We start from the raw sequence: 23,090 nt of genomic DNA, 5'->3' as shown, positions 1-23,090 counted from the left end.
CGACCGGGTGGCTTTCCTATTTTTTGAATGCGAGGGCTCTAAGGCCTCCTCGTCAAATTCAGGCAGTAGCTTTCGCTTTGGATAGCTTTTTGTGCGGCGACTGCCGACATACTTGTCTACGGTGTTGCGTACTTTGCTCCATCTGATTCTGAGTGCATCTTCCACAGTTTTGAGCTTCCGCTTCTGCTTTTTCAGGCTACGTGCAGTAGTGACGAGCCCTTCGTGGAGGTTCTTCTGCTCCATGAGCCTATCCGGTGTAAGGTCGTCCGGACTGTTGTTTTCGCCAGGGACGGGGTGTTCGGTTTGTTTATCCAAGTTGCCCTGTTCGGACGGTTGCTCGAAGGCATGTTCGTCGTCCGCCGGCTCGTCCTGCTCTATGGCTGGGTCTGTATGGCTGCTGTCTCTATCGAGGCGGGGCTTGGAGCGGCGCTTACGTCGCTGCTTTGATTGCTTTTCGAGTGAACGATCCCTCGTTGCATCCCTGTGTTCCTCGTCGTCACTTCCTTTGGGTGTGTCCACCATGTATACATCATGAGATGAGGTGGCTATCCAGTGCCTTATAGGAGTTGGTTCATGTTCATCTCCTACATCGTCGTCCATACCGTCGATGTCTTCAGAGTCGGAGTCGAGCACATCGTTTAAATTATAGACAGTGGCTATTGTCGGATTTCGGGTTCCGGCAGACCCTTGAGGTTCGAACACTGGGGTGCGCGCGAAGATTTCGCCTCCTACCTACCTGCACCCCTCCGCCTTGCTAGGATCTAAACTATGGAAAGAACAACACAAGAGACACAGGGTTTATACTGGTTTGGGCCACCGTTGTGGTGTAATACCCTACTCCAGTGTGTGGTATGGTGGATTGCCTCTTGGGCTGATGATGATGGACAATACAAGGAAGAACAGCCTCGCGAGGGTATGTTCTTGGTTGGGGCGATGAACTGCTGGGAGGAGCTCAGTCACCTTTCTCTCTCTCTCTCTCTCTCTCTCTCTCTCTCTCTTTCCCGTCTTTCTGCCTCGTCTCTCCGCTCTTTTTCCTTGCCCCCTTTGCTCTGTGGGTGGCTGGTCCTATTTATAGAGGCCCTGGTCCTCTTCCCAAATATCGAGCGAGAAGGGAGCCAACAATGGCGGGCTAATTTGAAGGGGGACAGCTAGTACTAGCTACCCTAACAAAAGTAGTCTTCGCCTGCGCAAAGCTCTAGTGATGACGCCGTCTTGGGCTCCACGGTGACCTCCGTCTCGTAGTCCTCCTGGTCTTGGTCTTGTTGCACCGAAATGGCAACCTTTGCCTGATGCCTCGGTACTCCACGGCTGCGCTTGCCCCCTTTGCACCAAAGTGGAAGGAAGGACACTGCGCGAGCTGGCACCCGCCTGGCACCCCCGGTCGTCATGGCTTGCATCACGGGCACCTCGTGAGGTACCCCGCCTTGATCTCTCCACCTCCTCGTGAGCCAGCCTGACGAGGTCGTGCCTGAGGAAGCTCCGCGTCGTCCGCCCCGCGAGGCTTGGCCCCTCGCGAGGGTCTTGGGTTTGTGTTGGTGAAGATGGGCCGCGCTGGGCCCCCCTTTGAGCCACGCCGCAGGCCGCAAGCAGGCAAGTCTGGGGACCCCCATTCCCAGAACGCCGACGGTAGCCCCCGGGCCCAAGGCGCGCCCGGACTTGGCCGTGCAAGGAGGCAGAAGGGCAAGGGCGAAGCGCCGCGGGCCCTAACAGCCTGCGGCCTTGGGCGCCGCGTGGTGGTTGGTTGGACGTGGGCGCCTCCACTTCCCCATGGCGCCTCGGCAACTGCACGGATTGGACAAGTCCCTACATGCAAAGTGGGTCATGATTACCTGCAATCGTGGAGGTCGGTGGTTGGCCTTCGCCGGCCATAAGTACGGAACAGCACGCGCCCTTCCAGCCCATCTCCCCTTGCTTCTCCTTCTTCCCGATCCTTGCTCCGTCTTGCTGCGATGGCTCCGATCCGCCGGTTCTCGACAGCAGAGAAGGGAAAGGCTCCCTGAGAGGAACCAGACCCACTCCCGCCGAAGAAACGGCTCATCCCCCGTGGCCCGAACGAAGGGGCCCTTCAGGTGGTGTCGAGGCCTTGGTGCGAGCAGGTGCCTCCGGGGTTCCCGCTGCCATTGTACGCCCACGTCGAGGGCCCTGGAGGAGCTGATGCTGACCGCCATGGGCGGCGCCGCCGTCGGCACCGACGGGTCATGAAGGTGTGGGTCGTCCCCCCTGGGGTCCACACCGAGGGCTCCTCCCAAGAGTTCGTGCTCCATGTCGACATTCCTCTTCAGTCTTGGATCCGCCTTCCTCCCTTCTTTGCCTCCATCATCCCGCAGGGGGATCCCCTGGAGCTCTGGCTGCAGCATGCCGGCTGCAGCACCCTCGCGACCGAGGCAGAGGTCGCGGTCGTTGCCCCGGGCGAGGTCTTCATGACTCGGGGCTGGAGAGAGATCGCCCGGGTTTGCAGGGTAAGGGGCGTCTTCGCGGTCCACTTGGATTACGACGGTGCTTCGGTGATGCTCTTCAAGGTCTTCGATGCGAGCGGGCATCGACTAGAGTGCTGCCACGGGGAAGCTGGCCAGGACCCTAACGTGACGAGGACTGGGCCCGCCAACCGCTCCCTTGGCGGCTCCTCAGGCGGTGGAGGCGTCGGAGGCTCCAGCGACTCCGGCGAGCTCTTCACGACTCCGGAGACGAGCGACGACAGCTACGAGCCCCCGAGCCGGCGCCGCTCCTGGAGCAGGGCGGGCTCGTCGGGCCGCCGCCGACTCTGATCTGGATGGGGTTGGCGTCGGTGCTTGACGGCCCACTATTGATGATGGTGTCTTTTGCAGGGTCGCGCGTAGTTTGTGTCCCTTTAGGATCTGTTCCCTGCGAGGAATCAAAAACGCGCCCCGTGGGGGCTTGTAAGGTGCTTGTGATCCTGTTTTGTTAATATAACCCTTGTTGTAGAATTGCGCGAGTTGCTCATTCCGTCTTAGCTCAGTCCTCCCTTTCGAGCCTCACGAGGACTTGGTGCTCTGCGCCGACAGGTCCCAGTCCCAAGGCGGCTTCAACCGTCGCTGGTATGTCAGGTCGCGATGCCGTGGTCAAGGCCAGGAGGTGAGCGACCCGGAGTACGGTAAGAGCCCCTGAGTCGCGATGCTCAGGAGGTCCCCTTTGGCGCCCAAGCAGTCGTCGTTTGGTGAGAAAGGAGAGCGGCGTCACTAACACGGGATAGCATTAGGTGCGGGGATGGTGCCACGGTAGCTGGTGCTTCCGGGTGATGACTTGTCTCGAGGATCAAGGGCCGCTCTCTGGTGTGTCGTCGGGTCCTTGCATCGGCACGCGCGAGGTTGCTCGGCGAGGTCCTCGTGTGTCTCTCCCCTCTTGCCTTTGCTCCCCTTTCTGCTCTACGTCCTCGGGTCCCAGCCCTCGAGCGAGTCTCAGCCGTCGCTGGTATGCCAGGTCGCGATGCCGTGGTCAAGGCCAGAGGGTGAGGGCTGGAGAGCCAGTAGGAGCCCTGAGTCGCGATGCTCAGGCACCCCCCCCCCTTTAACGTGCAAGCGGTTCGCGCAGACGAGAGCGAAGGAGACACCGCAAGGGCCTCGCCTGACGTAGCTCCTTTAGGAGTTCCTACAGGTCCATCATAGAAAAAACAAGGGGTTGCCATGACAATTGATAGTCAGCCGTTGGTTGCTTCCGAGGGGTAGTGAGGCACTGAAGGCTTGACGAGGTGACGCTATGCGGGGCTGCCGCGGCCAGAGCTCAGCCATCCAGGTTTGTCGGTGTTGCAGGGACGGACCCATGCGCAAGCGTCGTGCCGTTTGGGAGTAGCTCCGTTAGTTGGCGTCAGCTGAGCAGGCAACTAGGTAAAACACGTTAGCCGCGAAGGAGTGGATTCATTCAAATAAACGCTGGGAATACGGACATCACTGGGTCAGGCCCGAGTGACTTGGGGGGTCATGCAGCCCGAGGGGCACCCCAACAAGGTAAGCTAACAACATGGAATAAAAAAGGGATACACACCGCAGGACGGACCCACGCGGCCTGGGAATAATGCAGCCCTGGGGGGGCGCTCCCAGCTGGAAATAAAACTCGAAAGACGTCACCTGATGATGTTGAGGATGAAGGAGCATTGATGTAGCAGGCTCGGTGGGCTGCGGGAGCCGATCCTCACGAGCCCCCAGGCCCAGGGGCCTCGGGAGGCTCCGGAGGCGCTGGCGGCTCCTCACGGGCCATCTCCATCCCTGCCAGGGCTGCAGAACGCCCTGCCTCTCGTGCCTCCGTGATGCCCCTCATGAGGCGCTGGTACATGTCAGCCACGTTCGGCAGGCCGTAAGGCATGCGAACGTAGCTGTGGGGTGGGCCTCTGCAGCGCCCCACTCGCGAGGGCCAGAGGCGCTCCAGAGAGGCGACTCAGTTGAGCCCTAGTATGTCGATGCAGACGCGCAGCCCACCATCCTCGCCTGGATGGGAAGCCACTGCTGGTAGGCGGCGGCCGCCTTTCATGACTCTTGACTCATGTAGCTCCTGAATGGCCTTGCTGACGAACTCCTGAGGGTCTGGATCTCCTTGCCTTGCTCCTTCTTGAGGGAAACATGCTTCGAAACACGCCTCCATGTGGTGCCAAAGCGCCTCCCTCATGACCCTAGCTAGGTCGGTGGCCCTCTAGGGGAGAGCCCCCGAGCCCTGCCTAAGGAGGGCGCTGGGCGCGCTTTCCTATGCAATGGAAGGAGGTTCCCCCTGGGCAGGCACGGGCCTAGAGGGGCCTGCCTCCTGAGTGGTCGGGTCGGACGATGTCTTCTTCTTCTTAGGGGCGGTTTCGGGAGGCCTCCTGCTTCCATGATCCGGGTCTTCCAGTGACGCGGCCTGAAAGGCTCGTTCCAGGGAACACACCGCGTCCTTCTCTTCACATGGCACCGTGATGACTCCGCCGCTTCCTAGCATCTTGAGGACGTTGTAGCTGTGGTGAGTTACGGCCATGAACTTGGCCAGCGCTGGGTACCCAAGGATGGCGTTGTACGGCAGGCGAATGTGAGCGACGTCGAAGTCGATGAGCTCGGTGCGGTAGTTGTCGCGTGCCCCGAAGGTGACAGGGAGGCGGACCTGCCCAATCGGGACCGTGGAGCCGTCGGTGATACCGGAGAAAGGCTTGGTTGGTTGAAGCTGGTTGTAGGGCACTTGGAGGTTGTTGAATGTTTCTACGGACAGGACATTGAGCCCTGCACCGCCATCGATGAGGGTCTTGGTGACCACTACATTGCTGATGATTGGGGAACAAAGCATCGGGAGAACTCCGGCTGTAGCCGCACACTTGAGCTGATCTGCTGAGCTGAACGTGATGGTGCACGCCGACCACCTGAGAGGGCGCGTGGCTTCGAGCCTGGGGAGGATTGCGTTCACTTCGCGGGCGAACTGCTTGAAGATGCGCTGAGAGGCTGGGGCTTGTGCCCCGCCCAGGATGCAGGCGATCGCGCGCGGCTCCTGGAAGCCCCCAGCCCCTCGTCCTAGTGGCGGTCCTCGTTTCTCCTTGGCCGCGGCGGCAGCGGTGGGAGGCCTGCGTTGCCTTGTGGGTGATCCTCGCGAGGCTGATCCCTCCGGCCTCCCTCGCGAGGTGGGTCTTGCCAGCGATCCTCGCGAGGTTGATCACGCCACCCTTGGCGCGGGCCTCGGTCTTCCCAGTGTCCTGCGTTCCTTCCTCCTCCTCAACCATAGCCCCGGTCACTGCGGTCAGGGCGATGGCCGATCCTTCCTTCTCGCACGGCTCGGAGCACTTGACATTCATTGGTGTTGCGGGTGTGGAGGTCGTGGTACACACAGTACCGACTGCCCTTGGAAGGTTCGGGCTAATCTCTACCCCGCTTGGTGTCTGGTTCTGCCGCGAGCACGGCAGCCCCCTTGCGCTTCACATCCTTGGCCTTGGGCTTCTTCTCTTCTAGGTCTGCGGCAGGCAGCTCGAGGAGGGAGAGGCGCCCTTCCTTGGCCCTGGCGCACTTGGTTGCCAGGTTGAACAGTTCTAAGGAAGTACACAGGTCTTCATGCATCGCCAGCTCCTCCTTCATCTTGACGTCGCGCACGCCATCGGAGAAGGCCCAGATGATGGCCTCCTCAGTCACCTTGGGAATCTTGAGGGCGCGTTGTTGAAGCGCTGGATGTACTTCTGCAGGATCTCCCCGAGCTGCTGCTTGATGCAGTGCATGTCGCTCACGGCGGGTGGCCGGTCGCGAGTGCCTTGGAAGTTGGCGATGAAGCGGGTGCGCATCTCGTCCCAGGAGGAGATTGTGCCTGGAGCCAGGTTCAGGAGCCAGGTGCGGGCCCCGTCCTTGAGTGCCATGGGGAACCAGTTCGCCATGACCTTCTCGTCTCCGTTGGCAGCTTCGATGCCCAGCTCGTAGAGCTGGAGGAACTCCGCAGGGTCAGCCGTGCCGTCGTAGCGAGGAGGCAAGTCTGGATTGAACTTGCCGGGCCACGCGACGCTGTGTAGCTCGATGGTGAAGGCGCGGCAGCCTGCTGTGGCCACGGGAGGCCTTGGGTGACGAGGAGCTTGGTCTTGCATGTCCCCACGCGCTGCAGCTGGGAGCAGCGCGGGGCCTTGACGCGCGGGGGCAGGAGCATGGTCGCGACATGCTGGAGCAGGGAGCGCCCTGGCAGCTTCTTGCGGGCGAGGGACTTCTTGACAGCTCTGCTCTTGCTGCCCTGGCACCTGACGGAGCAGGTCCCGCCCAGGGGCCACGCGCCTTGGAGCCATGGCGCCTTCCTGAGGAGGAGGCGGACGGGGCGCCGTCGGAGCTTCATTTCCCGCGTGGGGCGGGGTGCGGCGCAGCGGAACGGACGGCGCGGGAGAGCCCCCTGCGGACGAGCTCGGCGACGCGGTCGAGCCATTCTTCGTAGACATCGTCGACGGGATGGTAGCGAAGGAGCTCGTTCACCGTGATGAGTGCAGCCCGAGCCTCCATGGGCGCGCGGAGCGCGCGAGACGAAGAACCAGCTGGGGTGAGCGAGGGAGTTGCGGTGTGGCCGTCTTGCCGCATGGACGGATGCTGGGACGATGCTTGCCGCTCGTCCCCTGCCGGGCCGGTGGCAGCGTTGACGGCAGGTGACGGGGAATGGCGAGGACGCCCGCCGACAGGGGTCGTCTGGGCGACGCGGGAAGCGAGTGCGGCCCGGCGCTCGGCGCGGGTCCGACAAGCGTCAGACATGGGCGCGATGGTAGGAGGAGAACGGGGTGGTGGAAGACGAATCCCGGCGCACCCCTGCCTGGCGCGCCAAATGTCGGATTTCGGGTTCTGGCAGACCCTTGAGGTTCGAACACTGGGGTGCGCGCGGAGATTTCACCTCCTACCTACCTGCACCCCTCCGCCTTGCTAGGATCTAAACTATGGAAAGAACAACGCAAGAGACACAGGGTTTATACTGGTTCAGGCCACCGTTGTGGTGTAATACCCTACTCCAGTGTGTGGTATGGTGGATTGCCTCTTGGGATGATGATGATGGACAATACAAGGAAGAACAGCCTCGCGAGGGTCTGCTCTTGGCTGGGGCGATGAACTGCTGGGAGGAGCTCAGTCACCTTTCTCTCTCTCTCTCTTTCCCGTCTTTCTGCCTCGTCTCTCCGCTCTTTTTCCTTGCCCCCTTTGCTTTGTGGGCGGCTGGTCCTATTTATAGAGGCCCTGGTCCTCTTCCCAAATATCAAGCGGGAAGGGAGCCAACAATGGCGGGCTAATTTGAAGGGGGACAGCTAGTACTAGCTACCCTGACAAAAGTAGTCTTCACCTGCGCAAAGCTCTGGTGATGACGCCGTCTTGGGCTCCACGGTGACCTCCATCTCGTAGTCCTCCTGGTCTTGGTCTTGTTGCACCGAAATGGCAACCTTTGCCTGATGCCTCGGTACTCCGCGGCTGCGCTTGCCCCCTTTGCACCAAAGATGAAGGGAGGACACTGCGCGGGCTGGCACCCGCCTGGCGCCCCCGGTCGTCATGACTTGCATCATGGGCACCTCGTGAGGTACCCCGCCTTGATCTCTCCGCCTCCTCGTGAGCCAGCCTGACGAGGCCGCACCTGAGGAAGCTCCGCGTCGTCCGCCCCGCGAGGCTTGGCCCCTTGCGAGGGTCTTGGGTTTGTGTTGGTGAAGATGGGCCGCGCTGGGCCCCCCTTTGAGCCACGCCACAGGCCGCAGGCAGGCAAGTCTGGGAACCCCCATTCCCAGAACGCCGACAGCTACGAAGTGGGTGGTGGGTGGGCTTTGAATTTCTTCATCATCCGCATCCCAACCTTATTGACCATAGTCTGGCCAGGGCTCTCCTGATAAAGAGAGAGACTTTAGTGAATTCAGAATATCGCCGAAGGGCGAGTGCTGAAAGATGTCCGCGGCGGTGAACTCCATGATCGGCGCCCAATCGGGTTCGATCGGTAGGGGCGCGGAGGGCTCGGAGTCTGGAGAGGAGTCCGGCTCCTTGGAGTCACGGGCTTCGCAGAGAACAGGGCTGGTGTTCGGCTGGATTGTCGTAGAGATTGCAGCCCCCGAGGCGGTGTCCAACCACCCATCCTCGATTGGCCCCGTTGGCTCCGAATTAAGGGTCGGAGCTGATGCGGGTGCAGCCTCCAGGGCACTGTTTGGCGGTAGAGCTAGATCATGCCCATCGTGACAGTGCGGCGCTCTCGGCTGTGGCTCGAATCCGTCGAGGATCAAGTCTCCGCGGAGGTCTGCTGTGTAGTTTGAACTTCCAAATCTGACCTGACGGCCAGGGGCGTAGCTTTCGATCTGCTCCAGATGGCCAAGCGAATTGACCCGTAGTGCAAAGCCGCCAAATACGAAGATCTGTCCGGGGAGAAAAGTCTCACCCTGGATTGCATCGTCGTTGATGATCGGAGGAGCCATCGGGCCTAAAAGTGACGGCACAGAGGAACTCTCAATGAAAGCACCAATGTCGGTGTCAAAACCGGCGGATCTCGGGTAGGGGGTCCCGAACTGTGCGTATAGGCAGATGGTAATAGGAGGCAGGGGACATGATGTTTTACCCAGGTTCGGGCCCTCTTGATGGAGGTAAAACCCTACGTCCTGCTTGATTAATATTTATGATATGGGTAGTACAATAGTAGATCTACCACGAGATCAGAGAGGCTAAACCCTAGAAGCTAGCCTATGGTATGATTGTTGTTCGTCCTATGGACTAAAACCCTCCGGTTTATATAGACACTGGAGAGGGCTAGGGTTACACAGAGTCGGTGACAATGGTAGGAGATCTACATATCCGTATTGCCAAGCTTGCCTTCCACGCCAAGGAAAGTCCCTTCCGGACACGGGACGAAGTCTTCAATCTTGTATCTTCATAGTCCAGGAGTCCGGCCGAAGGTATAGTCCGGCTATCCGGACACCCCCTAATCCAGGACTCCCTCAGAAGCCCTTCATGCTGCGGAGGAAGTTCGGAGATCCACGGTATGCCCCTCTAGATCGGCTGTGGAGTTCTGCAGACGCATATATGGACTTGGCGGCGAGCGCTGTCGATGCGGCCAAATATTTCCAAGATCAAACGGATCATGAAGTGGACAAGCTGTTCTGGTCGCAATTTAACGTTCCAGAGCGTCCGCTTCCACTGACTGATCAGCTAGCCGAATGGGCCGAACTCAATAGGTTGTCCGGACTCTCCATGAGGTCTGTCGTGGATCAGCTGTGGCCGGAAAAACCGAAGTCAAACAGCTATTTCAGCTTAGTGCAGCAGTTCCTTGGTGCGGTGCCGTGCATCAATGCGATGAAGAGGTCGGCGTGCATAGAAGGCTCGCGGATGGCCCTTGCCCGTGTTAAAGCATACTGGGCGGAGATGGATGCTACCACTGTTGCGGCGCAGGGTTCGGCCATAGGCCGAGTGGCTGTCGAGCACTATTTCGAAGAGGTTCTTGATGGTGCTCGTTTGATAGAGGCCCAGTGCTCGAAGAATATTATGTTTGAGTGACATGTATTCCCATTGTAAACACAATGTTTTTATGAAATTTATTAAGGCTGTGTTTATACTTTTGCCTGAAAGTAATATGATGCCTCCTGTGCGGCTGTTTATGTATACATGTGTATAACCTGAAAGATTGCAGTCGTCGGCTTCAGCCCCCACGCATATAATGCGGAGGTGTTCGCAGAAGATGCGTGTTCACACTTAACCCAATGTCTTGGCCCTATTAAGGAGGTGATAGCGCAGCAAACGAGGCAACCGGACTATAATGCTTTAACACTATCACTTAGCCATAGGAGTTTGACGGTGGGGCTACTATATAGCCCCTGGTGGCTCCGCACTCTCCCGAATTCGGGGCGCGTACATGCCTGGCCGGGAAACGGCCCTTCGTTAAGGCGGAGGAATTCTAACATTCCGATAGGTCATCGAGTGGTTGACCAGTCTCACGCTATATCATGACAGTCAGTTTTCGGCTTTCTCTACTGAGGTGCTCGTCCGGATGACCCGGGGCACAATCGCAATAGTTCTCCTAGTGCTACCTTAGCCGATAGAGCGGAATGTAAGGTACCAAAACATAGGAGCCGGGCAAACCCAACATTTGACCAAAGACATGATTCGGAGCTGATGCATATAAGGCCAAACTCGCGACGCCGAACACTCCCTAAGGTATTCAGTCTTTATGGTATAAACCGGGCCTAAATAGTGCCCTTTATAAGAAGCCCCTGGTGTCCAGGTACGTGCATTATTCTGACGTGGCCACATGCCAAGACGCCAGCATCCTTCTCAATTGTACTGAGAATCCGAGGGATGTGTATCAACAAGAGACGGTAAAAAAGGTTCACGCAGGGTCTTAATCTAAAAAGAATCCTTGGGACGGGTCCCTGCTACACGTCTGCGCCTATGTTTTTGTTGTGCCGTATCCTGGACGGGTGTAGCACGGTGGTCATCTGTAAAAGAGAGGAACTTAGGTGAAAAGTTGTCGTGCAAAGAGGTAGGTTTTAAAGAAACCATGTAAATTTCAAGATGAGTAAAAATTGCCACTTGTTTGCGCGCGTTGAGCCCCTTGTGTTTGTGATAGGGGTGTGGCCATCAAACCTGTACGAATTTCATATAGCTGCGCCGGACTCGTCGAACCGTGTCCGTGGTCTTGAAGACCTATCAAATACTTTAGTTGGTGAGGTCGTTTTAGTGTGCGGCTGCCGAGGCAGCCGCACCCTCCTCGGCGCGCAGGGATCGCTCAATATTTCCATGTATTGTAATGATGCCATGTGGACCGGGCATCTTAAGCGTGAGGGAAGCGTAATGCGGTATTGCATTAAAGCGAGCAAAAGCTTCGCGTCCAAGTAGTGCTTGATAGCCACTTTGGAACGAAGCAATGTGGAAGGTTAAATTTTCGCTACGGAAGTTATCAGGGAAGCCGAATATAACTTCTAGTAGCAGGGATCCCGTGCAATGAGCCCCTGGGCCAGGCGTTACTCCTTTAACGGTAGTATTGCTGAGGCAAATTTTCATTGGGTCTATCCCCATTTTGCGGATTGTGTCCTGATATATCAGGTTTAGACTGTTGCCACCGTCCATCAGGACTCGTGTGAAGTGGTATCCGTCAATTATTGGGTCTAATACCAAGGCAGCCCATCCTGCATGCCGGATACTTGCTGAGTAATCCCGATGGTCAAAAGTGATCGGTTGAGACGACCAGTGGCAGGACTCCGCGGTGATAGGCCCTTGGGCATATTTATCTGGGAGTGCCGCTTTGTTTCTCCCCTTGATCACGTGTAACACGTTTACTGTTTTGACTTCTGGTGGAAATTTCTTTTGTTCCCCAGTGTCTTGCTTGAGAGGCTCATCCTCGTCTTCGCTTGCTGTATCCTCCCCCTTGTGTATGGCGTTGAGCTTGCCGGACTGCTTGAAGACCCAACACTCTCTATGGGTATGATTAGCGGGTTTACCAGGGGTGCTATGGATCTGACATATTTGGTCCAGAATTTTGTTGAGGCTGGACAGTTCATCTCTGGCGCCTTTAGAGGGCGGCTTTTGCTGACCTGGCCGAGAGCTTCTGAATCAGGCGTTTACCGCCGTGCTCTTCGGGCTGTCTTCTTTATTCCGGCGCTTATTATTTTTGCTGCATCGTGATTTCCCGTTTTCGTCTCTAACTTCGGATGTACTTGGGTCGCTGGTGCTCCATATGGCTAGCCAGCTGTCCTCGCCCACACAAAAGCGGGTCATGAGGCTTGTTAATGCTGCCATTGTTCTCGGCTTTTCTTGGCCGAGGTGTTTGGCAAGCCATTCGTCCCGGACGCTATGCTTAAAAGCTGCCAAGGCTTCGGTGTCCGGACAGTCAACTATTTGGTTCTTTTTAGTAAGAAACCTGTTCCAAAGCTTTCGGGCTGACTCTCCGGGCTGTTGAGTGATATGACTCAAATCGTCCGCATCCGGAGATCGGACATAAGTCCCTTGAAAATTTGCCTGAAAAGCATCTTCGAGCTCTTCCCAGCTTCCAATGGAGTTTTTGGGGAGGCTTTTAAGCCAGTGCCGAGCTGGCCCTTTGAGCTTGAGGGGTAAGTACTTGATGGCGTGGATATCATCTCCTCGAGCCATATGGATATGGAGGATATAGTCCTCAATCCAGACCCTAGGGTCTGTTGTTCCGTCGTATGCCTCTATGTTTACGGGTTTGAATCCCTCTGGAAATTCATGGTCCAGCACCTCATCGGTGAAACATAGGGGGTGTGCGGCACCCTTGTATCTGGGTGTACCGCGTTGTTCGGATGTTTGTTGTGTTGCATCGTATGCTGGAGCACGCTTGCGTGGTCCATAGATGGATCTGGCTGCGCCGTCCTTTTGATGCGAGCCCTCGCGTGGATCGCGTATTGGCTTATGTGTGGCGTTGTTTGCTGCTCTATGTTGGCCGTGAGGACGTCTATCCGGCCAAGTGGTCGTTTTGATTTTTGGTTGCGGGGGATCTAAGGCCTCCTCATCGAATTCAGGTAGCAACTTCCGCTTCGGGTAGCTCTTGGTGGAGCGACTACCGCCGTACTTCGCTGTTGCGTTGAGTATTTTGCTCCATCTGATTCTGAGTGTGTCTTGTGCAGCCTTGAGTCTTTGCTTCTGCTTTTTTAGACTCCTCGCAGTGGCAACAAGCCTTTGACGGGCATTCTGTTGCTACGGGTGTCTGTCCGGTGTGAGGTCGTCCGGACAATTATCTTTGACAGAGTCAGGTTGTTCGGTTTGATTCTCCGTGTTGCCGTGGTCCGGCGATGGTTCGCCCTGCTCTAACGCTGGGTCTATATGATCATTGTTTCTGTCGAGGCGGGATTTGGAGCGGCGCTTACGCCGCCGCTTTGACTGCTTCTCGAGGGGACAACCCTTCGTTGTGCCCTTCCGTTCCTCGTCATCGTTTTCTTTTGGTGTGTTCACCATGTATACATCATGTGATGAAGTGGGCGTCCAGTGCCCTGTGGGCAGTGGTTCCTGTTCGTCTCCTGCATCGTCGCCCATACCGTTGTTGTCTTCGGAGTCGAGGTCGAGCATGTCAATTAAGTCATCGACAGTGGCTACTAAGTGGGTGGTGGGTGGGCGGCGAATTTCTTCGTCATCCGCATCCCAATCCTGCCGGACATAGTTCGGCCAGGATCCTCCTGACAAGGAGAGGGACCTTAATGTGTTCAGTATGTCGCCAAGGGGCGAGTGCTGAAAAATATCCGCAGAGGTAAACTCCATGATCGGTGCCCAATCAGATTCAATAGGATCAGGCGCAGGCGGTTCGGAGTCCGTGGCCGGAGAAAGATCTGGCAGTTTAACAATACGGCTCTCGTGCAAGGTAAGGTCGATATTCGGCTCGATCGCCGCTAAGAGTAAGGCCTCCATGGTGGGGTCCATCCACCCGTCCATGGACGGCGCAACTGGCTCCGAATTGAGGGTCGGAGCGGCTGCCGATGCGATCTCCTGAACACTATCTGATGGTAGAGCTAAATCGTACTCATCGTGACCGCGTGACGCATAAGGCAGAGGCTCGAATCTGTCGAAGATCAAGTCTCCGCGGACATCGTCCGTGTAGTTTAAGCTTCCAAACCTGACCTGGTGGCCAGGGGCATAGCTTTCAATCTGCTCCAAATGGCCAAGCGAATTGGCCCGCAGTGCAAAGCCGTCGAACACAAAGATCTATCCGGGGAGGAAAGTCTCACCCTGGACTGCATCGCTATCGATGATAGTAGGAGCCATCAAGCCTAACGGCGACGACACATAGGAACTCTCAATGAAAGCACCAATGTCGGTGTCAAAACTGGCAGATCTCGGGTAGGGGGTCCCGAACTGTGCGTCTAGGCGGATGGTAACAGGAGGCAGGGGACATGAAGTTTTACCCAGGTTCAGGCCCTCTTGATGGAGGTGAAACCCTATGTCCTGCTTGATTAATATTGATGATATGGGTAGTACAAGAGTAGATCTACCACGAGATCAGAGAGGCTAAACCCTAGAAGCTAGCCTATGGTATGATTGTATGTTGTCCTACGGACTAAAACCCTCCGGTTTATATAGACACCGGAAAGGGCTAGGGTTACATAAGGTCGGTTACAAAGGAGGAGATATACATATCTGTATTGCCTAGCTTGCCTTCCATGCCAAGTAGAGTCCCATCCGGACACGAGACGAAGTCTTCAATCTTGTATCTTCATAGTCTAACAGTCCGGCCAAAGGATATAGTCCGGCTGTCCGGAGACCCCCCAATCCAGGACTCCCTCAGCCTGCTTGACCGGCTTGAATCCCTTTAGAATATTGAGGCTGTGCTCGGCCAGCCTGCGTGGGATTCCTGGCATGTCTGAAGGGTGCCAGGCAAAAATGTCCCAGTTCTCGCGTAGGAACTCTTGTAGTGCGGCATCTACGTCAGGGTTTAATTGTGCCCCGATGGAAGCTGTTTTTGTAGGGTCCGTTGGATGGACTTGGAATTTGACTATTTCATCCGCCAATTTAAAGGAGGTGGACTTGGATCTCTTATCGAGTATCACATCGTCCCTGTTCACCGTGGAGCGCAGCGCAGTCAGTTCCTCAGCCGCTAGGGCTTCGGATAAGGCCTCGAGGGCCAGTGCAGCTATCTTGTTTTCGACGCGGAGTGCTGTGTCCGGATCACTAGCAAGAGTGATAATTTCGTTGGGCCCGGGCATTTTGAGCTTCATGTACCCGTAATGGGGTATGGCTTGGAAGATTGTGAACGCCTCCCGCCCTAACAGGGCGTGGTAACCACTATTGAACGGGGCCACTTGGAACGTATTCTCTTCAGACCTATAATTCTCCGGCGTGCCGAACACCACATCTAGTGTGATTTTTCCTGTACAGCACGCTTCCCGATTGGGGATTATTCCTCTAAAGGTTGTGCTGCTTCGCTCGATGTGGTTCCAGTCTATTTTCATTTTTTGAAGGGTTTCCTCATAGATGAGGTTTAATCCATTGCCGTCGTCCATGAGTACCTTGGTGAGTCGAAAGCCATCCACAATTGGACTGAGGACCAGTGCGCTGGTGCTCGGGCTGTTCGGAATTTAGGTTCATCACTGGCATTGAAGGTAATAGCCGTGTCACTCCATGGATTTATTGTTGCTATGTGGCAGATTTCGGCCATGTTGCGGAGTGTTTGCTTGCGCCTATTATTTGATGCAAATGTCTCAAAGACTGTTAACACTGTATTGTTATCCATGGGATGGTGCTCTGTGGCATTTGGGATAAGAAGATCCTCACCACTTTTGGCCACCTGCCGGAGTATCCAACATGCTCTAAGGTTGTGCGTTGGTATTGTATCCGCTGTACTATGAATTTTGTAGGGTCCATTGAGCCATCCCTCCAGTACGGTTCCATGCCCTATAGAGGGTTTTTGCTTTTTGGTAGTTGACCCGGGTGTCTTTTGATAGTGCACCCTTTTATTTCAGACTGGGTTCGTATTTAGGGCCGGATTATCCCAAAAGTTTGTTTCGGTTTTCCAGGCACTTTCCATCGCACAGTACTTTCGTACTATGGAAGCCAAGTCAGCGAAGCGTGATATGTCACGGCGACTTAAGGCGTTAAGGACCCCCTTGTCCGTGCAATTATTGCAGAAAAGTGAGATTGCATCTTCCTCACGACAGTCCTTAACCTTGTTCAACACAAGGAGGAATCTGGCCCAATAATGATCTACTGTTTGATGGGGCTCTTGTCTAATGTTGGAAAGATCGCTTATGTTTGGGTGGGTGGGTGGAATTGAATCCGAACCCTTACCTGATCTAGGATCCAGGGGCCGAGGAGTTTCCAATTTTGGAAGTTCCGGTTACGGGGTGTTACCCAATAATCCTGGCCCGCTGCCTGACTCTAAGTTCAGGGATTGGATGTTGTCCTTCCGCGAACGGGCAGCAGCAGTAGTAGTAGTAGTAGTAGTAGTAGTAGTAGTAGCAGTAGTAGCAGTAGTAGCAGTAGTAGAGTAGTAGCAGTAGTAGCAGTAGTAGCAGTAGTAGCAGTAGTAGCAGTAGTAGCAGTAGTAGCAGCAGTAGCAGCAGTAGCAGCAGTAGCAGCAGTAGCAGCAGGAGCAGCAGGAGCAGCAGGAGCAGCAGCAGCAGCAGCAGGAGCAGCAGCAGCAGCAGCAGGAGCAGTAGGAGTAGCAGTAGTGGTAGTCGTAGTGGTAGTGGTAGTGGTAGTGGTAGTGGTAGTGGTAGTGGTAGTAGTGGTAGTGGTGGTAGTGGTGGTAGTGGTGGTAGTAGTGGTAGTGGTGGTGGTGGTGGTGGTGGTGGTAGTAGTAGTAGTAGTAGTAGTAGTAGTAGTAGTAGTAGTAGTAGTAGTAGTAGTAGTAGTAGTAGTAGTAGTAGTAGTAGTAGTAGCAGCAGCAGCAGCAGCAGTAGTAGTAGTAGCAGCAGCAGTAGTAGTAGTAGTAGCAGCAGCAGCAGCAGCAGTAGCAACAACAGCAGCAGCAGTAGCAGCAGTAGCAGCAGCAGCAGCAGCAGTAGCAGTAGTAGTAGTAGTAGTAGTAGTAGTAGTAGTAGTAGTAGTAGTAGTAGTAGTAGTAGTAGTAGTAGTAGTAGTAGTAGTAGTAGTAGTAGTAGTAGTAGTAGTAGTAGTAGTAGTTGCACGGGCTCAATCACACTGGAAGTGGTCTTCGGATCACCGGACAACTTCCGGAGCGAGGAGTTAATCTTTGATATCGTCCCCTTCTGCAGTGGCTATCACGCACTGCTCGGACGAACCGCATTTGCCAGATTCAATGCGGTACCGCATTATGCATACCTCAACCTCAAAATGCCAGGACCTCGCGGGGTTATAATAGTTAATGAAAACATAGAATGCTCGCTTCGCACGAAGGAGCACACTGCGGCCCTCGCAGCAGAAGCGCAAAGCAGCCTTATGAGGCAAACCGCCAATTCAGAGAAAAAGACCCCGGACACCTTCAAGCGAGTCCGGAGTACCCTACAAGAGGATCGCCAGGCACGTCTAGAGCTCGCCTAGCAATTCGGCCTCCGTCCTAGTCCCAGTCAAGCGGCAAAATTTGCGCCGCACGTACATAATTACGCACTCAAGATACCATGGGCATAGGCGGAGGCACGGCCATGGCACGGCCCATAATGCGGCTCAACCGCTTCAGGACCCATATACCTTTAACATTTTCTTCCTTTCAGGCCCCTATTCTCTGAAGGCCCTCTCTGATCGTCTGATTATCGGACCCGTCACGGGAAGGAAACACCAAGGAAGCAAGAAGCTTTGACGCACAAGGGAATCCTCATGTGGTATCTGATAACGATCGATATACCTATTTTGCATACCCACACGCAGCTTGACCTTGGATAGGACATGTCAAATAGTCCTATCTTTTACTTATCGCACTACATGTATGCATACGCTTTGATGTATCATTTAAATAATAATGTACAGCTCATTATTGCATTCCTTTATCTTTTTCCATGTCTGCTTATTTACGACAAATCGTACCCGTACATTCTGATACGACCAGTGTGCTAGGGGCTTCAGTGTACCCCATAACATGGCATGAAAAGTCCGAACACTTTCGACAGTGCGGCACCCCAAACTTATAGCATTATATGCATCGACTGCGAATCATGTCTTGGGTCAATAGTTGGGTTCGCCCGGCTCCCATGTTTTGGTACCTTACGTTCCGCTATATCTGCTAAGGTAGCACTGGGAGAACTATTGTGATTGTGTCCCGGTTCTTCTGGACGAGCACCTCAGTAGAGAAAGCCGAAAACTGACTGTCATGATGCGGCGAGAGCTGGTCGCTGTTCGAGAGGTCTCAAATCCTTAAAGATTTTTTCCGCTTCGGGCGAGGAGTCGACCTTGTCCGATTTAGGCGTACATAGCGCCCCAAGTTCGGCCTTCCGAATACTAGGGGCTTCGCCAAAATTTAAAATTATAGACTTCTATGGCTAAGTGAGAGTGATAAAGTTTTATAGTCCGATTGCCTGGTTCGTTGTGCTGAACACCTCCTTCGAAGGACCCAAAACTGGGATAAAGAGTGATCAGGTTTATCCCGAACACCTCAGTACTAGTTACATGGGGGCAAAAGTCGATGACTGGCCAACTCTCAAATTTTATAAACGGCCGCACAGAAGGTAATATTTTAAATTAACAAGCATTACATAGCGCACATGAACTCGTTTCACATTACAGGATCACATGAGTACATTCATTCAAATATTACATCCTTAGCACATTCCTCTGCCACAAGGTGAGCACACTTCAGGACAATGTCATAATACTTTTTGGGGTGGCGATGATCCTTGCCCTCCGGTGGCCCCTCCTGCACCAGCTTTTCGGCGTCCATCTTTGCCCAGTGCACTTTCGCCCGGGCAAAAGCCATGCGCGCACCCTCAATGCAAACGGACTACTTTATGACTTCAAGCCGGGGGCAGGCGTTCACAAGCCGCCTTACCAGGCCGAAATAGCTGTCGGGCAGGGGCTCTCCAGGCCACATCCGGACTATGAGGCCCTTCATGGCCAGTTCGGCCGCCTTGTGAAGCTCGACCAGTTGCTTCAACTAGTCGCTCAAGGGCATCAGATGCTCGGTCCCAGTATACTGAGACCAGAACAACTTATTCATCGAGCTCCCTCACTCGGCCCGGTAGAACTCCGCGGCATCCGACACACTGCTGGGTAGATCTGCGAACGCTCCTGGAGAGCTCCGAATTCGGGTAAGTAAAAGGAAAGTTTCCTTCACATGCTTTCTTTGCATATAGAATGTCTTACCCGCCGCTATCTTCCTGACCACCTCAATCTCCTGGAGGGCCTTTTGGGCTTCGGCCTTGGCATTTTGTGCATTCTTGAGGGCCTTCGCAAGCTCGGACCCTTGCATCCTAGAGTCATGCTCCAAGGACTCGTACTTCTTGACAAACTCCTGGAGCTCTTGCTGAACCTCGCCGACTCGGGCCTCTTGCTTCTCGCGCTCGGCGCGCTCCTTGGCTGCTTTGCCTTCAGCCTCAGACAAAGCCTTTTTCAGGGTCACCACTACGGTCGTGGCCCCTAGCAAAATTCATGACGATCCTGTGATCTAACAACTAGTTTCCATTTTCTTTATCAATAAACAGACAAGGTATCACTTACCTTTGTTCTCTTCGAGCTGCCTCTTGGTAAGGCCGAGCTCTTCCTCGGACCGCTCAAGGTCCTGCTTCAATGCGGAGACCTCCGCCGTATGAGCGGCAGCGGCCAGCAGTGAAGCCTGCTTATTCACATAAACATATTCTGATTAGACTCCTGTGATTACTATTTTATCCTCTGTTTGGCTTTTCTTCGGAACACCAAACAGAGCATCAGGGGCTACTGTCTATGGTGTAACATTTTCTCATAATTTGATTACTTACCTCGAAGCCTGTTAGGAGGCTGGCACAGGCTTCAGTTAGTCCACTTTTGGCGGACCGAACCTTCTTGACCACCGCACTCATGATAGTGCGGTGCTCTTCGTCAATGGAAGCGCCACGAAGTGCTTCCAGCAAATTGTCCGATGCCACTGGATGGACAGAGGCCATCGGCACAAACAGCTTGTCCCTCTTAGACTTGCTACCCCGGGCATTAGAGCCCATGGGAGTCTTGCCCCTCGTGCGCCCAGTGTCCGGAATGTCGCCTTGGGGCACCTCCGGAACTGTCTCCCCTTGGTTCAGTACCCTTTGAGACAACACCTCGACGTCGTACGTAGGGCGGGGGGAGGAGGCGGTCGGGAGTGAATCGATGTTCATCTCCGATGGGCCCAAAGACTCATCCGAAGAGGATACGTCGATACGGGCTTTGGATGGGTTGCATGATCATGTTCAGCATGATAAGAAGTAATAAAATAAAAGCTGCCAAGAACTATCATGGTATCCGGATACTTACGACTTCACCAGGGGCTTGTCCCTGGGTAATGATACGTCCATTTTGCATCATGCTTTTATATCGATATTTAATGCATTATGGGCTGTTATTTCACATTATGTCACAATACTTATGGCTATTCTCTCTTATTTTATAAGGTTTACATAAAGAAGGGAGAATGCCGGCAGCTGGAATTCTGGGCTAGAAAAGAAGCAAATATTAGAGACCTATTCTGCACAACTCCAAAAGTCCTGAAACTCCACGGAATACCTTATTATAAATAATGAAAATCCTCGCCAAAGATGAAGACCAGGGGGCCCACACCCTTTCCACGAGGGTGGCCCCCCTAGGGCGCGCCCCCCTACCTCGTGGGCCCCCTGGTGGCTCTCCGATGACCATCTTCTGCTATATGAAGTCTTCGAGAAAAAAACCAGAAGCAACCTTTCGGGACGAAACTCCGCCGCCACGAGGCGGAACCTTGGCGGATCCAATCTAGAGCTCCCGCAGAGCTATTCTGCCGGGGAAACTTCCCTCCCGGAGGGGAAATCATTGCCATCGTCATCACCAACGCTCCTCTCATCGGGAGAGGGCAATCTCCATCAACATCTTCATCAGCACCATCTCATCTCAAAACCCTAGTTCATCTCTTGTATACAATTCTTGTCTCCAAGCCCGGGATTGGTGCTAGTAGGTTTCTAGTAGTGTTAATTACTCCTTGTAGTTGATGCTAGTTGGTTTAATTGGTGGAAGATCATATGTTCAGATCCTTTATGCATATTATTACCCCTCTGATTATGAACATGAATATGCTTTGTGAGTAGTTACGTTTGTTCCTGAGGACAAGGGAGAAGTCTTGCTATTAGTAGTCATGTGAATTTGGTATTCGTTCGATATTTTGATGAGATGTATGTTGTCTAGCCTCTAGTGGTGTTATGTGAACGTCGACTACATAACACTTCACCATTATTTGGGCCTAGAGGAAGGCATTGGGAAGTAATAAGTAGATGATGGGTTGCTAGAGTGACAGAAGCTTAAACCCTAGTTTATGCGTTGCTTCGTAAGGGGCTGATTTGGATCCATATGTTTCATGCTATGGTTAGGTTTACCTTAATACTTTTGTTGTAGTTGCGGATGCTTGCAATAGAGGTTAATCATAAGTGGGATGCTTGTTCAAGTAAGAACAGCACCCAAGCACCGGTCCACCCACATGTCAAATTATCAAAGTACCGAACGCGAATCATATGAACGTGATGAAAACTAGCTTGACGATATTCCCATGTGTCCTCGGGAGCGCTTTTCCTTATATAAGAGTTTGTCCAGGCTTGTCCTTTGCTACAAAAAGGATTGGGCCACCTTGCTGCACTTTATTTACTTTTGTTACTTGTTGCTCGTTACAAATTATCTCATCACAAAACTATCTGTTACCACTTATTTCAGTACTTGCAGAGAATACCTTGCTGAAAACCGCTTATCATTTCCTTCTGCTCCTCGTTGGGTTCGACACTCTTACTTATCGAAAGGACTACGATAGATCCCCTATACTTGTGGGTCATCAAGACTCTTTTCTGGCGCCGTTGCTGGGGAGTGAAGCGCCTTTGGTAGGTGGAATTTGGTAAGGAAAAATTTATATAGTGTGCTGAAATTTACTGTCACTTGTTACTATGGAAAGTAATCCTCTGAGGGGCTTGTTCGGGGTATCTTCACCCCGACCAGTAGAGCAAAGAGTTGCTCCTCAACCTACTGAACCTATTGAAAATGAAATTCCTTATGAGTATCCTTCGGGTATGATAGAAAAACTGCTAGCTAATCCTTTTACAAGAGATGGAACAAAGCATCCTGATGAACACCTAATATATGTGGATGAAGTTTGTGGATTATTTAAGCTTGCAGGTATACCCGATGATGTTGCTAAGAAGAAGGTCTTCCCTTTATATTTGAAGGGAGACGCATTGACATGGTATAGGCTATGTGATGATATGAGATCATGGAACTATAGAAGATTGAAATTGGAATTTCATCAAAAGTATTACCCTATGCATCTTGTTCATCGTGACCGCAATTATATATATAATTTTTGGCCTCACAAAGGAGAAAGCATCGCTCAAGCTTGGGGGAGGCTTAAATCAATGTTATATTCATGCCCCAATCATGAGCTTCCAAGAGAAACAATTCTTCAAAAAAATTATGATCGGCTTTATGAAAATAATCGCACCATGCTCGATACTTCTTGTGCTTGCTCTTTTATGATGAAGACTATTGGATTTAGATGGGATTTATTGGATAGAATTAAACGCAACTCTGAAGATTGGGACCTCGACAATGGTAAGGAGTCAGGTATGACACCTAGTTTTGATTGTGTTAAATCTTTTATGGATACCGATATTTTCCGTAAGTTTAGCACTAAATATGGACTTGATTCCAAGATAGTAGCTTCTTTCTGTGAATCTTTTGCTACTTATGTTGATATCCCTAAGGATAAGTGGTTTAAATATCATCCTCCCATAGAAGTAAAAGTAGCTGCACCTATTAAAGTTGAAGAAAAGATTGTCACTTATAATGATCCTAGTGTTCCTACTTGTTATGTTGAGAAACCACCTTTCCCTGTTAGGATAAAGGATCATGCTAAAGCTTCAACTGTGGTTTGTAGAAGCAATATTAAAACATATACACCTCCTGAGCAAGTTAAAGTTGAACCTAATATTGCTATTGTTAAAGATCTCTTGTCTGATAATATTGATGGGCATGTTATTCAGTTCTGTGGTGAAACTGCTAGAATTGCTAAACCTTGTGCTAAAGATAAAAATAGACATGTGGTAGGCATGCCTGTTATTTCTGTTAAAATAGGAGATCATTGTTATCATGGCTTATGTG

The sequence above is a fragment of the Triticum aestivum genome, chromosome 1A, assembly GCF_018294505.1.
Source record: "Triticum aestivum cultivar Chinese Spring chromosome 1A, IWGSC CS RefSeq v2.1, whole genome shotgun sequence".
Classification (NCBI taxonomy): Eukaryota; Viridiplantae; Streptophyta; class Magnoliopsida; order Poales; family Poaceae; genus Triticum; species Triticum aestivum.
This window is presented reverse-complemented; position numbering follows the sequence as displayed.